General features: G+C 39.7%; 1 protein-coding gene across 3 annotated transcripts in view; it reads right to left on the reverse strand.

Annotated features, from left to right (window-relative positions):
- GATAD2B (GATA zinc finger domain containing 2B) overlaps positions 1 to 14,057 on the reverse strand; it is a 175,892-nt gene extending 161,835 nt beyond the window's left edge. For all 3 annotated transcript variants that reach the window (XR_013173973.1, XM_077156225.1, XM_077156223.1), the window contains exon 1: positions 13,936 to 14,057. The gene's annotated coding sequence lies outside the window, so the exon portion shown is untranslated. The remainder of the gene's footprint in view (positions 1 to 13,935) is intronic.
- Between the last annotated feature and the right edge of the window lie 68 nt (positions 14,058 to 14,125).

Consider the following 14,125-nt stretch of genomic DNA (forward strand, 5'->3'; position numbering starts at 1 on the left):
CAGCAAAATGCACATGCCCAAACAAGACTGCATGCATGCACAAAAAAGATCAGGGAGATGGGGAGCTTTGCCCTGAAGCTATTCTCTAGACTCACTATATGAGTAAACTCTGAAAGAGATCACCTACACAGGTCAATTTGCAAAAACTGAGAAAGGTGCTTTCTTACCCCCCACCGTTTTGTGCTTATTAGCTCTTCACATTCTAGGAAAGCTTTGCCATAACATTAGCTAGCTACAAGCTTAAGGAACAGATGCCTCAGATCTAAATTCCAGTTTTCAACAAAAGGTTACAAAACATACAAAGAAACAGGAAGTGATGATTCAGGGAAAGAAGATTAAAGCATTAGATATTATCAATGAGGAGACTAAGACCTGGGATTTTCCAAAGAGTTTTTTAAAAAATGGTCCTAACTATGCTCAAAGAGCTAAAAGAAAATATGGCTAAAGAACTAAAGGACATCAGGAAAGTGACAGATGAAAACAAACTATCAACAGAAAGATGGAAATTATTAAAAGGAACCAAATAGAGCTGAAACAAAGTAACAGAAATTTAAAATTCCCTAGAGGGTTACAACAGCAGATTGGAGCTAGAAGAAAGGAGTCATTGAACTTGAGATAAGAAAACTGGAGTCATCCAGTCTGAGGGGTAAAAGAAAAGAATGAAGAAAAGTGAACAGAGCCTAAGGAACCCATGGGACACCATCAAACTACCAATTATATGTGCTATGAGAGTTCCAAGAGGAAAAGAGAGAAATGGGGCAGAGAGAAGATTCCAGGAAATAATGGCTGAAACTACCCAAATTTAATGAAAACAAACAACCAAACATGAATATATACATCCAAGATGCTCCATGATTCCATACAGGGTAAGTTCAAACAGAGCCCTCCATGACGCAGCATATTATACGCAAATGGTCAAATAGCAGAGAGAGAACTCTGAAAGTCACAAGAGAGAAAAAAACATCACATATAAGGTGAGCCTCAATAAGATAAAACACTGATTTCTCATCAGAAACCATGAAGGCAAGAGGCAGTTGAATGACATAGTTTAAGTGCTAAAAGCAAAAAAATTGTCAGCCAACAATTCAATATTTAGCAAAACATTTTTCAAAAATGATGGAGAGGGTGGGCCAAGGAGGCTCAGCAGAGTTCTCGCCTGCCATGCCAGAGACTCGGGTTCGTTTCCCAGTGCCTACCCATGCAAAAAAATAAAATAAAATAAAAATAATAATAATAACAAAAGAAGTAAAAATGATGGTGAGGTTAATACATTTCCAGAAAAAAGCTGAGGGACTTCATCACCACTAGATAGGCCCTTCCAAAGATGTTAAAGAGAGAGTTCTATGAGTTGAAAGGAAAGGACAAACATTAGAGCGAAACAGCATGAAGAAATAAATATCTTTCTTCTGAGGGTAAAGAGATGGGTAAATATAAATCACAGTACTACTGTATTTTTTGTTTGTAAATCAACTTTTTACTTTCTATAGGATCTAAAAGGCAAACACACAAAATGTAATGCTGTATCAGTGTTTTAAGACAATGTATAAATATGTAATTTGTGACAAGAAATACATAAAGATGGGCACTTGGGTACAGGAGCAGTTTACATATACTACTGAAGTTCAGCTAGTATCAAAGCAAATAAGACTATTACAGATACAGGATGTTAAATTTAAGCTCCACGGTAATTACTAAGAAAATATCAGAGAATATGCAAGTTGAAAGAGTTAGAAACTAGAGTACAGGCTGCCAGGGGTAGGGGCAGGGGGAATGGAGAATTAATGCATAATAGATGCAGGGTATCTGTTTGAGGAGATGGGAAAGTTTTAGCAATGGAAGGTGCTGCGGGTACTGCAATATTGTAAAAGTGATTAATTTTATTGAACGGCATGCTCGGGATTGGTTGAGCTCGAAAAGTTTACATTGTATACATGTTCCCACAATTAAAAAAAAAAAAAAAGAAAAGAGCATCTAAAGAGACAATGACAGATGGAGGTAGCTGAAGGATATGTTGACTGAGAAGTAGAATGGCGAGCTGTGGTGTATACCTATGATCGAATATTGTGCTGCTACAGAAAGGAACCAAGTCCTAAGACATGCAACACTGTGAATGAACCTGTGGGACATGATTTGATACAAAATAAGCCAGAAACAAAGAGCAAATACTGTATGGTCTCATTCAGAAAATACTTGTAAGAATATTTAGGTCCAAACTGTAAGCTCTTATAACAATCACATTTAGTATGGAGCAGTAACTGATATTTCTAGACTTTGAGAGCCTGCGCTATGTACATATAATCTGGTATTTCTCTGGAATTTTGGGTACCTATATGGCACCTTCTGCAGTTCAGAAGGTCAGCACTGCCACATACAACAACTTAAAAAAAACTGAAAAAGAGATTAGGCTTCAATTAGAGATAAGAACAAAGTGATTCTGGTTGGGACTAAAGATAAATCAGAATACAGGGGTAAGGAAGATATTGTCTGTATTTTAGAACTTCACCTACTCTATGAGACCAAAGGAAGAGAGGTTTATTTTGTCCAGAACCTAAATTCTCTGTAGCACATAAACTCAAATTGTCTGGATACATTATTTAAATAATCCAAATACATGAAGCCCAGAATAAGAAGGTAGGCTTGTAATTCTGTATAACTTAATGTAATGCCCTGATACATCCCAGCCTATGTAGAACAGATAATTAAAGATTACTGGCAAAGTCCCTTTAAGGATGGGAAAAAATATATATGGATCTACTAAACTTTAGCAACGGGGAAACTCCTGATACTGTCCCAAATATTAAGGACTCCCAAGTCAATAGGCCCTTGATTTTGAGACTTGCTCTTGTGAAGCTTATTAACTTAGCAGAGAAGCTCAGTCTTCCTACATATATGCCTAAGTTACTTTCAGAGGACCTCTTTTGTTGCCCAGATGTGGCCTCTCTCTCTCCTTAAACCCAACTCTGCAAGTGAAATCATTACCTATTCCCCCTTTCCCCATGTGGGACATGACATCCAAGGGTGAAAGTCTCCCTGGCAACATGGGATATGACTCCCAGGGATGAGCCTGGTCCTGGCACCATAGGATGGACAATGCCTCCATGACTAAAAGGGGGAACAGAAATGTAACAAAAAAGATATCAGTGGCTGAGAGAGTTCAAATAGAGTTGAGAGGCTACTCTGGAGGATACCCTTAGGCAAGCCTCACCAAGACATTGCTACTTATCATGGTTTGCCAAACCCCAACCCAAACCATCCCTGCCTACCCTAAAGAACAGCTGGGGCTTTATTTGAGATTCTACAAAGGTTCCATGCACTGCGATTACTTTCCAGAAACCTATAACCTCCAGATGAATTCCTGGGCCAGATAAGTCTGAAACCCAGAGCTTCTCCAGAATATCAATTAGTTCCATCTCCCATCTCATATTATCTACATTCCTTTCCAACATGAAAAAGTTAAAATGGGCATAGCCCAAATACCTCTAAAGACTGGGAGAATGATCAAGAGAGAAGGTGGAGTTCTAACAAAGGAGATAGGATTTAACATATGAGTATGACTGCTGAGTCATCATTATATTGATACTTGTTTTAGTCTCCAGTGTCTTGCAGCAGCGAGAAGGAAAAACCTAAAATTGTGTAACTGTAACCTATACCAAACAATGAAATTTGTTCTACAACTAACTGTGGTGGTACGCTTTGAAATTTATTGGTTTTTTTTGTATATATGTCTTTTTCAGAATTAAAAAAAGAGAGAGACAATGACAATTAAATGCAACACGTGATCCCGGATGGGATCTAGCAAGGGAGGACATTATTGGATCATATGGAAAATATACTATAAGCTTTATATCAGTATTCAATATCTTGAACTTGATTACTGTACCTAAGACGGTAATTTAAGTGAATATCCTTGTTCTTAGGAAATACACATAGCAGTATTAAACGTTCAAGGAGCATGATACACCAAAGCCTTCAGAAAACTGATAAGTAATCAGACAGATAAACAGAGAATAATATGGCAATGTGGTAAAATATTAAAATTGGTGGATCTGGGTGTCTGGTAGGGTAAGGGTATGCTGGAGTTTTCTGGATGGTTTTTTAACTGTCCTGTAAGTTTGAGTGTTCTTCAAAATAAAAAATTAAATTAAAAAATTTTATGAAATACTAGCAGACTAGTTAAGCTCACAAGCTATGGAATCAGATGGAGTTGTTCAACTAATTCTGGATTAAGCTACTTTTTAATCTGTGAGACTCCAGCAAAATGACAAACTCTCTGGAAATTCACTCTCTCATTTATAAAATGGATATCTCCCTTACAGTTACCAGAAGATTTAAAACAGTGTAAAGCCTTACCCTAAGAAAATACTCGATAAATAAGTTAAAATTTACATGCTTAAAACTTTTTTTTTAATTTCCCAAATCGCAAAAATGCAAAATTTTAAACATTTCTGAAAAAAATTTAGATGTCAAGACTGAGTTAATCTTGAGAAATGTAATTTCCCAGGGGTTCAAAACCTTTTTCATCCACTGGAATATAGGTAAAGTCTTTAAATTTGCCAAATTTAATATGATATGCAGGAGTAATACACCTACCAATAAAAACATACAAACTGAATACACTTTACAAAAGAAGACTTGTGGCTTCAGTGAGAAAAGAGAGAACATTCAACATTATAAAAAACATATATATGCTTTAAAATTCATAGCTTTCTTGCATATATGCTATCGTTCACAAAAAAGTCAACTGTGATGATAAAAAAGTATTTAAGCCCGCTAGCCTCCTATATCCTGGAGATGCTAGGAGGAAAAAATTTGAGAGGATTGCATGGTAGCCCATGACAAACTCTGGGATCTATTCTGTAACTGTAACCACTTGTGGAAGAGTGCTTTGAAAACTATTGCTTTTTTATTTCTTTGCTTTGTATATATGCTGTACTATACAATAAAAAAGCTTATTAAAAATATATGAAAAATCCAGAGTTAACATTATACTCAACAGTGAAAGACTGAAAGCTTTCCTCCTAAGATCAGGAACAAGACAAAGCTGCCCACTTTCACCACTGCTATTCAATACTGCATTGAAAGTTGCACTCAGAGCATTGAGGCAAGAAAAGGAAATAAAAGGCACCCAAATTAGAAAGGAAAAGGTAAGACTTTCCCTATTAGCAAACGATGTGATCATAAATAGAGAAAATTCCAAATAATCTACAAAAACACTACTACCAGCGCTAACAAATCTGTTCAGTAATATGGCAGGGTACAAGGTAAACGCACAAAAATCAGTGATGTTTCTATACACCAGCAATGAACAATCCAAAATGGAAATAAAAATCTAAAAGATTCAAATATCTAAGAATAAATGTAACCAAAGATGTAAATGATATATACATGATCATTTCAATGACCTGTATATGGAAAACTACAAAATAAATGAAAGAAATTTAAAAAGACCTAAATAAATGGAAAGACATTTGGTGTATGGATTGGAAGACTAAATATTGTTACGCTTTCAATACTACCCAAAGCAATTTACAGATTCAACACAATCCCAATTCAAATTTCAACAGTCATCTTCATAGAAACGGGAATAGCCAATCATCAAATTCATATGGAAAGGCAAGGACCTGGAATAGTCAAAATCACACTGAAAAGTAAAACAAAGTTGGAGAAGTCACCTTTCCTGATTTCAAAACTAATTACAAAGCTACAGTAATTAAAACAGTTTAATACTGACACACAGAAAGACATATAACCAATGGAACAGAACTGAGTTAAGAAATAAACCACAGATCAACGTCCAACTGATTTTTGATAAGGGAGCTATTTTAGTTCAAAAGCTTCCAGAACGCAATGTAGCAGAAAAGGAATGGCTTTTAAAGAGGAGAATTTATTTATTAAGTTGTATGTTAACAGTTCTAAGGCTGTGAAAATGCCTAAACTAAGGCATCCAGGGACAAATAACTTAATTCAAGAAACGCTGATGGGTCCAGAACAACACCTGTATCGGCTGGAAAAGCACATGGTGACGTCTGCTAGCTTTCTCTTCTCATTTCATAATGAGAAATGGGGGGGAGGGGATCCTTCCTTCCACATCTTCAAAGGTCTCTGGCTGTGTGGGCTCTATGGGCACTAACCATTTCCAAAATGGTTCCATCTTAATTAACTTTTGATTAGATGGTTTCCATGGAGATGTGTCTCCACCCATTCAAGGTGGGGCTGCTTATTGGAACCCTTGAATGGGTGGAGATACATCTCCATGGAAACCATCTTATCAAAAGTTACCACCCAGAACTGGGTGATTCATCACATCTCCATGGAAACAATAAAAAAGATCCCACCCAACAAAACTTGTATTTTGATTAGTGCATTTCCTAACATAACTTATATAGACAGATTAACTGAACACCTTAAGTACATGGAACCTTGAATAGGGCATGAGATTTTGTAGGTTTGTCCAGTGTGATGCTGCGATAAACACCAAAGTTATTTGAACAGTGAATAAAAAAATTTTTGCAAAGTCCCCTTAGAGGAATGGTGAGAAAGGGGGAAAATTCAACGTCCCCATTTGGAGCATTCCTAATATCCCTGCAAGCAGTGGGGACAATCAAATCAATAGGCCAAGTCCTCAATCTTGGGGTTTGTTCATATCAAACTCACCCCTGCAAAGGATAGGCTAAGCCTACTTAAAATTATGCCTAAGATCACCCCCAGAGAACCTCTTTTGTTGCTCATATATGGCCTCTCTCTCAGCCAAAACAGCAAGAAAACTAACTCACAGCCCTCCCTGTCTCTACATGGGACATGACTCCCAGGGGTATAAACCTCCCTCGCAATGTGGGACAGAAATCCTAGAATGAACTGGGACTCAGTACCAAGGGATTGAGAAAACCTTCTGGACTGAAAGGGGAAAGAGAGAAACAAGACAAAATAAAGAGTCAGTGACTGAGAGATTTCAAACAGAATCGAGAAGTTATTCTGGAGATTATTCTTATGCATTATGCAGATATTCCCTGTTTTAGTCTAAAACATATTAAGACCATGGCTTTCTATTTTTTGTGTTTTTTTTTTTTATGGGCAGGCACTGGGAAGCGAACCTGGGTCTCCCGCATGGCAGGCTTCGAGAACTCTGCCTGCTGAACAACCGTGGCCCGCCCTAGTCTAAGGCATATTAGAGAGGCTAGAAGGAACTGCCTGAAACTGTACAGCGCTGTTCCAGTAGCCATGTTTCTTGAAGACGAATGTATAATGATACAGCTTTCACAAGGTGACTGTGTGATTGTGAAAACCTTGTGTCTGATGCTCCTTTGATCTATAGTATGAACAGATAAGTAAAGCATATGGATTAAAAACAAATAAACAATATGAGAACAAATGTTAAAAAAATAATAATAGATGGATACACAGGGGAAAATGTACCTATTGCAAACTGTGGACTATGTTTAACAGTAATATTTTAATATTCTTTCATTAACAAATGTACCACACCAATACTATCGGTCAATGGGGGGGCGGCGGGGTAGGGAGGATCTGGGTTTTATTATTTATTTTTATTTCCTTTCTGGGGTAGTGAAAATGTTTCAAAATTGATCAAAGGGATGGATTCACAGCCATCCATGCACAGGATGGATGCACAGTGATGCTGTGCACCATTGATTGTATACTTCAGATGGTCTAAATGATGTGTAAGTGTATCTCAATGAAACTGTATTTAAAAAAAAAAAGATCCCACCAAGCAATATTAAATGAGAATTAAAGAACTGACTTCTCTGGAGTACAGAACAGATTCAAACCAGCACAGATAACAAGTTCACTCAGTGGGGAAAGAACGGTCTCTTCAACCAATGGTCCTGGACACACTGGCCATCCACATGCAACAGTATGAAGGTGGACCCCACCTCATATCATATACAGAAATTAACTCAAAATGGATCAAAGTCCTAAATATAAGAACCTAAATTATGGAAATCCTAGAAGAAACACAGGGACACGGTGTCAGCAGTGGTTTCTTAGACTTTATACCAAAAGCACAAGTAACAAAAAGAAAAACATAAATAGGACCTCATTAAAATTAAATCTTTTGTGCCTCAAAAAATTGTCATGAACGTAAAAAGACTACCTACAGAACAGGAGAAAATATTTGGAAACCACATACCCAATAAGGGTTTAATAACCATAGTAATAAAGAAATGCTACAACTCAACAACAAAAAGACAACATAATTTAAAAATGAGCCAAGGACTTGAACAGACATTTCTCAAAAGAAGAAACATAAATGACCAATAAGCACAGGAAAAATATTCAAAATCATTAGCCATTGGGAAAATGCAAATGAAAACCACAAAGAGACACCATTTCATATCCATGAGAATGGCTATTATTAAAAAACTGGAAAATAAGAGTTGGAGAGGAAAAGAGAAATAGTAACCTTTGTGCATTGTTGGTGGAAATATAATATAGGGCAGCCACTGTATTAAAGTTTGGTGATTGCTCAGAAAGTTAAATATTTGAATTACCATATGACTCAGCAATTTCACTTCTATGTATATAACCACAATCATTGAAAACAGGGATCTAAACAGGTTATCTGCATACCAATGTTCACAGAAACATTTTTCACAACAATCAAAAGGAGGCAGCAACCCAAATGTCCATCAACAAATGAACAGATAAACAACACACACACATACAAAAACACCCAATGGAATATTATTCAGCTGTGAAAAGGAATAAAGTTCTGGCACATGCTACAACATGGATGAACCTTAAAGACATCATGTTGAATGAAGTAAGACAAGCACAAAAGGACAAATACTGTATGTTCTCATTTACATAAAATAACTAGAATAATTACAAAATTATTCTAAAAATTCATAGAGACAGAAAGTACACTATAGAGTACTGAGAAAAGGGGTGGGGAATAGGGAATTAATGCTTACTGGGTACAGAAGTTCTGTTTGGGGAGATGAAAAAGTCTTGCTAATGGATGGTGCTGATGGTAACGTAACATTGTGAATATAATTAACACCTCTACAGTGCATACTTGTAAATGGTTAAAATAAGAAGTTTCCTGTTTTTGCTATCACAAATTTTTTTTTTTAATTTGAAAAACAAGAGTTGTGAGAAAAGCTCAGCTTGTGTCAGCACACAGGGATTAATAATTGTTCAGTTTACATGCAAAATTTCATTCGATTCACACAGAAACCTAGTCAAATATATAAAGCAACTATCAATCCTCATTTCTAACTCAGTGACTTTATCAAGGTCACAAAGATGGTAAGTGGCAGAATCAGGACACCAGCTTTGTTCTTCTAACAACAGAAGGAGCATCTTTCTCACCCCACAGAATTTCTTCTTTCATTCAACAAGTATTTCCAAATGTCTTTTAAGTGTCAGGTACCACGCCAGGCACTGGAAATACAATGGTAAAAAGACATGGCATCTTTTTCTTTCAGAAAGCTTAGAGACCACTTGGCAGAGACAAGCAATATTCACAAAGCATAGTGAGATCAAAGAAGGCAGGGTATATAAGCCCCTTTGAGGAAGTCAGGGAAGGCTTTCCCAGAAGAAGTAGCATCTAAGATGAGACTTGGAAGCTGATCTGGGAACTATAAGAATCGTATCTGCTGATGCAAAGCACTATAGCTAGAAAGAAGACCAAGACCAAAATCATGAAGCCCCCAAATACGAATTCTACCTTTTAATGGCTAGAAACCAATGAATAATTTTGAACAGCAGAAGTAAATGTCCATATTAGGACATTTTGAAGACACCACAGTTTACAGGAGACAGACTAAAAACAAGGAGAAATGCAAATGATCAATGTAATATTCCAAATAAGAGTTTTTGTGAGCCTAAATTAGGAGATACAGAAAGCATAAATTCAGAAATATTTAGAAAGTAATAGGCAAGGGAGAAGGGACTGACAATAAAGTTCAAGTTTCTGGCTTAGATGACTCAATGAATGTATCATTTACCAAGACAGCAAATACTAAAAGGGGAACAGATGATACTGGAAACGTTAAGTTGAGGCACCAATGGGATAGAGGTAGATATACCTAGCACACAGCAGACAAGTGGAAACAAGGGTGTGGAGTTTAGAAGACATGTGATAATATATGTGAATACACATGAAGATTTTCCCCCAATTATAAAGTAGCATTTACCATTTCAGTAGGAAAGATATAATTTTATCACTATAATTTGTAAAATGCTTTAAAGTTCACATACCATTTTAAGATTCCGTATTATGCTATTACATTTCATGCTTTTGTTATAAATAAACATGAGGTTACTAACATTATAGCATGTTAGAAAGTAGCAAGTGCTATAGAAAAGAAAACAGATGAGTGACAGAGGATTAGGCACGAGGGGTGCAATTTCAAAAAGGGATAGGATAAGGCCTCATTGAAAAGTGCTCATTTAAGCAAAGATCTGAAGGTGAAAGAATTAGCCATTTGTACTATCTTAGGGAAAACGCTAGTTATTTTCCCACTAGAGGGAATAGCCAGTGCAAGGGTCCCTTAGATAAGAGTGTGACTGATGTGTTCAAGGAACAAGTGAGTGTGGCTGGAATAGAGTGAGCAAGAGGGAGGATAACAAGAGATCAAAAAGAAAAGGGGTGAGGAAGGGCAGATTATGTAAGGCCTTACATGCCATTTTAAGGACAGGTAGGAAAGTCAAACGAGTTAGGAGTCTTACCCAAAGTCATATAGCTAATAAATGACAAGGCTTGGACTAACCCAGGATTTTAAGACTCTCGAAACTTGTGTTCCAATATTCCAATCTCTGAATGAATGCAGACTGCATAGGAATATTTCATATACTCACAAGGAAGGTAAAATATGGAACATGAAGAGTGGTCAATTTCAAAAAGCCAGTCCCTTTCAACAGAAACTGAACTTTCTGATGTATCTTTTCCAAGGCTTATCTAAAGCAGGAGAACTCCAACTTTGACATTGTCTGAGAGGCTAGATGTTCCCCAAGCAAGAGTTGGACAGCTTAAGCTGGGACTAGATTTACAGTCAATTGGGGGGGGGGGGGTCGGAGGGAGAAGGGGGGAGAGGGTCTTTTTTTTTTTCTTTCCCTCCATACTGCCTCAGAAAATGCCTTGGTATGTAACAACGCAGGGTTTTTTCTGCAAATGGTTTAGAAAAGAAAATCCCTCAGTCCCAGTTATGGCTCAAATCTTATTATTTCACTAGCAATTGTTTTAATCAACCCAAGCTGGTTTGGGTTTTCTCAATGAGCCAAGCAACATGAGCCTTCTGAGCTGAGTACAGAGGGACTGCTTGTCAGCATGACTTCCAGTGGGGTGGCTAACATAGTATATGCTCCAGAGCCTAGAAACCAGGACAGTACAGCTGCTATTCCCCTATACATGCACCTCCAGCTTGGTGGGGGGGGGGGGGGGGGAGGAAGGAAGGAAGAATGAGTAAATTGAAACAAGAAGCCTCTAGGATTTATATACATATCATAGGACACTCCCTGCTTAAAGCCAGGATAAATCGAAAGATTCCAGCCCAGTCTTTCTGCTGGCAAATAAATAATGTAGGTGGTCTAAGATCTGTCAAAAAAAAAAAAGGAAAGAAAAAAGGGGGGGAGGCAGAGTAGCATACAAGCTTCTGAATGTACTTTATAAGGTTCAGAACAAATTCCCCACACCTACCTCCCTCCCTCCCCACCCTGTGGCCCTATGCTAAACACAACGACAGAAGTTACTGCCAGAGCTTAGATTTGAAGGGCTGATCAGGGAACCTGGTTAACATTGTTTCTAGACAAGTATCTAAATGTAGCCTCTATTCTGGCCCTTTTCAAACGGCTCCGAACAGGAAGTTAACAGACATCACACAGTCAGGGGAGGCAAACCACAACGTCATAAAGATGGATGCTGCTGTCAGCTACAAATCACTCTCACTTCGCTGAAAGTGTTCTCATGTAAGGAATAATAGGCAGGACAGATGTCCATAAGCCTCACCTCGCCTCAAACAGGGTCACTAAGCCTACAGGGTCAGCCTTCTGATTCTTGCTGATTAATACTTATCTACCTCGTTACTCACCATGATGATTATTACTGCAACTAGACTAAAAAACACATTCCCCTAAAAACTTAAGACAGCCCTACCGGATCAGCAATCATGTTAACTAATTCATACAACTTATGAGCTTGAAAAGCCCAAGAAGAGGTTATCCTTGACCCCAGCCTATCCCAAAATAGCCAGGGCCTGGATATCAGTCGCAAAAAAAGCACTATTTTCAACAGGTGAGGGCCTTTCCTCAAAATATACTGAGCCCTCCACAGCACCTCCCTTAGCACCTCCAGAAGTAGTCTCCTTCCCAACGAAGTACCAGAAATGCTATTCTAGCACAATACTCTATATTGTCTACTCCAGCACCAAAAATATGAATACAAGTGGTTGTGAGACTTCAGACAAGAGTTTAGGTCAGTATATCAAAGAAAGTGCAATAAAGTTAGCTCTCAGCTCCCAGAGAGATCAATCCTCAACAACATATAAACATCGTGCTGCTGCCGAAAACAACCAGAAGTCATCTGCACTGACAGGCTGGAATACGGAGGTGGGAGGCAAGATTACATTTAACTTTGTAACACATGCATGCATTATCTATTTAAAAGTTATTTTTTAAATTAAGTGTTTTAAAAACTACAAAAGCATCAGTTTTTCTCCAACACACATCAGTTAAACCTACATTTACTCCAGCCACTCCAAGCACAAATCTTCCTGTTGCAGTCTGACCTGAAAGCACTGCTCTTTTCCTTTACTGATAATTAGGCATTCCCTGTCTCTCTCTCTGGCACACAAAAACCCTCCAAATAATCCTTTATCCGAAATGAGAAAACTGGTTCTCAGGAGGCTGATTGTCCAGATGTCAGCAGAAGAAAACGCTGATGGTTCAGTCAGTGTCCACTTGCCACCTACCATCAATGCCTCCATCTCTACTTTGGTGCGAACGTTATGAGCTAACATCTAGAGTTTGGTGGGAAGTTGATGCTGAGGAACAGTCCAAAGAGGCTATCACACCTTTAGGACAGGGGAAAGCTGACGCGAGCCTAAAAACGGCATCCAAACCTCTGAACTCAAGGAGTGGCTTTAGAATAAGGCAGAAAGTAGTCTAAGTCCTGGTATAACTAGGGAAGGGTAAATTCTAGCTCTATTAATCCTCGGGCACTGAACTAGGAGACAGACGCACTGTATCTCAGAAACCCAGCTGAGCAAAGAGGTAGTTTAGTCGCGATAGGAGGTAAGTATCCACATTGGCTGAGACAATTCCATTCTCCTACGAGAGGACGAGGGAACGGTGGACGACGAAATAAAGGGATAAGGTTCTGCGGTCCTGATCCCTTTTCCTAAATAAAGATAATCATGTCGTGCTTCCTTCACCCCTAACGATCCCCCACTGTCCCATCCGTGGCAAACAGAAGACTGAGAAGAGGGAGCGGCCCCCGCACCCTGAGGACACCACTGAGGGTGGAGAGAGTTTAAAAAAAAATGGGGGGACGCAAAAGAGAGGAAAAGAGGGGAGCATGGCGGGCATGAGGCAGTGAGTGAAAGCGGGGATGGCGGGGGAAACGGGGCGCGAGGGAGGGGAGAAAGAGTAAAAGGAGAAGAAATGAAGGGACACGAGCTGGGGCGCGCGAGGCCGAAGGGAAAGACCGGGGCGCGCGCGCGGAAGGGGGAGGGGATGAGGTGAAGGGGGCGCGCGAGGCGGGGGCGCGCGGTGCCGGGGTGGGGGGAGGGGGACGCAAGGCGGGGGCGCGCGGGCGGGCGTCGGCTCGCGGGAACTTCCCCTCCCCCCGCTCCTCCACCTTTCCCTTCCCCCACCTTCACCACCACCGCCTCCTCCCAGGCTCCCTCCCTCCCTCGCTCCTCACCGCCCCCGGGCGGGCGGGCGGCCAGGCTGGCCTAGGCCAAAGCTCCTCACCTGGCGGTGGCGGTGTAACTCCCGGCTAGCTCTCCTCTTCAAGAGGCGGCGGAGGCGTCGAAAAAGGAAGAGGCGACAGAACAGTGCGCTCCGGACTCCGCTGACGGGACCGGGGGCGGGGGTGGGGGAGGGGGGCGGGCCGGACCCGGGCAGGCGGGCGGAGCAGACACTGCGGTACAGACGGGGGCAG

Source organism: Tamandua tetradactyla, chromosome 4 (assembly GCF_023851605.1).
Source record: "Tamandua tetradactyla isolate mTamTet1 chromosome 4, mTamTet1.pri, whole genome shotgun sequence".
Classification (NCBI taxonomy): Eukaryota; Metazoa; Chordata; class Mammalia; order Pilosa; family Myrmecophagidae; genus Tamandua; species Tamandua tetradactyla.